Genomic DNA, 4,433 nt, shown 5'->3' with positions numbered 1-4,433 from the left:
ATATTTTTAAAGGTTAAAATTCAAGTGATATATGAAAGCTGACAAGAGAAGTTATGATTTCTAGCTGAGATACTTTAAGTGGGTCTTTCTTATACAGGTTTGGAATCTGATTTTATCATAAAGATACAGTTTATTAGTTCAGATTTTATAGTATATAACAGAAATTTATAATTTAAGTAGACAGCATACATGTAAACAAACATTAGGTAATTTAAAAATTGAAATAAGTTTTGAACGACCAGAGATATGAGCTCCAGGCTTAACTTCTAAGAATAAATTTTGAATTACCAGAAGTCACCATCTGATTTAAGGAAACACTTATTTTCTAAGAAAATTTTGCTTTGCTCCCAAACCATCAGAACACACTTCATGTTTCTCTTTTAAGTGCCTGCCACAGGGTATCTGGAGCATACTCATCTGCAACAGGCACTTCAGGCAGAGCTGGACTCAAGCCAAAGGAAAAATCTGTTTGCATTCCATCTGGGAACAGCTGGAGAATATTTTGTTGCTCAAGATCCCTCTTTATGCAGAATATTAATGGCCCTCAAAGGAATGGACAATAATAACACACTCAGAAGTGTTCTGTATGCTGTCTCCAAAGTCCAAAACAGGGATGTCCAACCCTTTGGCATCTCTGGGCCACATTGGAAGAAGAGTTGTCTTGGGCCACACATAAAATATACAAACACTAACAAAAACTGATGAGCAAAGAAAAAAGACTTTAAATAAAGTTACAGTTTTCTGTTGGGCTACATTCATAGCCATCCTGGGTCACTTGTGGCCTACAGGCTGTGGATTGGACACCCCTGATCTGAAGAGACATCTCGTATGACTGTTTCATTAGTTCAGGTTTCAAGGCAAAGCAATTTCACATTCACTTTCAAGAAGCTATATACTAATATGTCCCTAACCTTGCAAAACACTTATTTCTGTAGCATGGGGAGGCCTTCAAATTTCATTAGTGATGTGGGTCAGTGTAATGAAAATCCTTGCATTTTAATTATGAGTCAGAAAGGGGAGCACTGATAAAGGCAAGAGCAATCTTACTACATATAATTTTTAATGAAGGTACTCTGCTATTCTTGTCATGGGAATGCAACCTGCTTCTGTTTTTCCCAGGTTCTATTCACACCAATATGCCATTTATAAAATCATTGGTTATCCAACAGATACCAGGTTTCTATGGATTTGTCCCATCAAAAAGTCTGTGATTGAAATATCTGCTGCAATTAGAATTTCTGCCTAATTTGATTTACAATAATACACGGTAATATTTCAAGATACATCTATCTGCAGGAAAAAAAAATAAAAACAGCTCTTACTTTGGCTGCTTTTACATAGTAATATTCTAATATATATCGCTCTTCCTGAAGGTCATTAGGTTATTGTTTTGATAGTGAAGTGTACTTCCACAATTTCCACTTGGCACTTCTAATCAAAATCCCTTCTGTGCTAAATTTTACTTAGAGATTTAGCATAGAAGGTTGAGGAAATCCTCAACAATGCAAGGCACAATGTCCAAAAAAATCAGTATTAAAGAGCCACAGAAAACCTGTCCACTTGTTCTATATCTTTATAATAAAATTCCTAGTGTATGGAGCAGAAAAAAGCAGAAGGAAATAAACTAACAAAAATGACAGAAAAAATTTTCCTAATCAGATGATAGTCCTCAGTCTCCTACTTGAAAAGTCCAATAGACTGCCACGCTAGTTACAAACAAAGTAACCAGAGATGGGTATGTTTTCTAAACTACCAAACACTAAACATAAAAGAAGATTGTAAAATCATTCAGAGGAAAAAAAATGGTTTGGTTACAAAAGAGCAAATATCAGATGACCATTAGACTAATATATGTATTATTGTAAAATAAAAGGTAATAAGTAAGCCCCTTTAGTTTCCAAAAGAAAATAATATCAACCCCAAATCTTACATTTGATTAAAATATAAATCTGGTGTGAGAGGTTTTGGTTTAAGAGAGAGAGAAAATAAAGAATATTTTTAGATAATCTATTATTCATACATTCTTCTGATTAAAAAAATAACAAATTGGAACTTTCCTGCAACCACTATGGCTAAGGATATTGCATATTTCAGAAAAAAAATTATTTGTATACAGAAATAATATTTTTTAAAGATTTTATTTATTTCTTTTTAGAGAGGGAAGGGAGGAAGAGAGAGAGAGGGAGAGAGAGAGAGAGAGAGAGAGAGAGAGAGAGGGAGAGGGAGAGAGAGAGAGAAACATCAATGTGTGGTTGCTGGGGGTCATGGCCTGCAACCCAGGCATGTACCCTGACTGGGAATCGAACCTGCAACACTTTGGTTCACAGCCCGCACTCAATCCACTGAGCTACATCAGCCAGGGCTAGAAATAATATTTAAAAAATCATCTACCATGTTGCTGTTCATTTTTAATTTTTCTCATTTCTTTTTGGTTGCTTTTTTTTTCTGTTTTCCTCAGTACTGACTTTTATAATAGTAGTTCTCGGTATTATACCATGGACCTTTCACTTCTCACAGCTGTCCTTCACATAGAGCAGTATCATCGCCTATATTATGGAAGAAGCTTGCCATAGTATACTTTCTTGGACTCCTACCCTTTTTTTCTATAATTATGGTCATGCATTTTACTTATGAAATTATAAATTTCATATTGAACTGTTGTTATTTTCCTCTATCAACTCTTGTCTAAGTCGTTATTGATATTGAAAGAATACATGTTTACTCATTCCATTGTTTTTCATTCCTTCTAAAGATCTTACTTTCTTTAGAAGTATAAAATCCCCTGCCAAACATCACAAATAAAGATATATATTTTTTCTATGAATTTTTCCTTAATTGGTGGGAGTACTATCAAGATTCACAGTCAGATCTACCCATAATAACTAAATCATGTTTCTTCCAAAATGTACTTCCTTTGTGTCCTGTACCCAGACTCACCTTTATTGGTTCCAGTGGCAGATTTAACCAGGGAATGAAGGTCCTTTATTCTTATTCTTGTTGACTATTGCTAATTGTTTTGTTTATCAGCCAAGTCTGATTCTATTTTGTAATGAATGTCTTTTGTTTTCATTTTATTAATGGCAATATTGGGAATCTGGTTCTGATTATATTATTTGACCAAATGGTTTTTTTCAAGCATCAGACAGCACTGATTATACCTTTGTATTTATGCTTTGTGTTTTCTTGTGTTGAGGATTCTGTTAACTCTTGATTTTTAGAAACCATTCTCTTTACCAATATACTATAAAAATATGATTTTGAAAGATAGAAGGCTGACCTCTAATGCATGAATGACAAAGTGCTCGTATGTCATATTAAATTAAAAATTATGTATCATCTGATTATTGGAAAGAAGTCTTTATGTTATTCACACATTTTATCAATTTGAAAAATTCACAGAATGTGCAAAAGAAAAGGCTTAACTTTAGAAAAAGTTACTCAAATAGATGTCACTTAAGGAACATCTCAAGGAGCATATATGCCTCTTCTGCCTGACCATTCCTACAGAACATGATGCAGCTGATTGCTGAATTTAGTTTGAAATACATCAAATTATTTTCTGTGTGTTCACATTTGACCAGTGGCTGATGTTGAAAAAAATAAGGCTACTGTTTTTGTGGTGAGTGTGTGTGCAACTAATTTGTTAGTTTTCTTCCTCTTCAAAAAAGAAGATAATTAGCTTTTACAAGAGCTTGCTTTCAATTGTAACCCTTTTGTGCTATGACTGGCTTCTTTGTAAAGCTTTTGGAGATTAATTGGTCATATAAATCTTTCATTTGCGTGCACTATAGAGGTATCTAATTGGAACAGATCTGTTATAAAGGGGGCGAAATGTATGCAGAGTTTTAGTGACTGATACTGTTTTCGCATGATTTAGAGAGCAGAGAGCTCTGACAAACAAAAAGGAAGAAAACTTTGCCTGGTTTAGATAAAAATTGTATGAGTTGAATTACTGTCAGAATCAAATGTGCATGAAATGAAAAAGAGTATGTGTGGCCTTGTGAAGGGTTCTTTCCCTGCCTGAGATTTCAGAAGGGTTCCAATTGCATGATTGTTCTTAATTTCTTTTCAAACACACATACACACACATGCACACACATACATGCACACACACACATACACACAAGAAAGCCACATAAAAATGAATGTCTAGGCGAGATATTTACAATAATGCTGTGTTTGAAAAAATGATATTCTTTATTTTGATCCACAATCTCCAGACTAATGTTTTAGCCAAAAACAAAAACAAAAACAAACAAAAAACAAAAACAAAAATACCCACAAATGAAACAGGGAGATATATCTTCTGACCCTAAACCCCTTATTTTGAATTCCCTGGCATTTTAACTAATACCAGGCCATACAATAAAATCTGTGGTTATACTTCTTGCCCATATGTTACAGTAACATCCCTCATAAACATAGTTTCAGTA

This window comes from Phyllostomus hastatus, unplaced genomic scaffold (genome assembly GCF_019186645.2).
Source record: "Phyllostomus hastatus isolate PE091 unplaced genomic scaffold, TTU_PhHast_1.1 phas_contig_29, whole genome shotgun sequence".
Taxonomy (NCBI): domain Eukaryota; kingdom Metazoa; phylum Chordata; class Mammalia; order Chiroptera; family Phyllostomidae; genus Phyllostomus; species Phyllostomus hastatus.
This window is presented reverse-complemented; position numbering follows the sequence as displayed.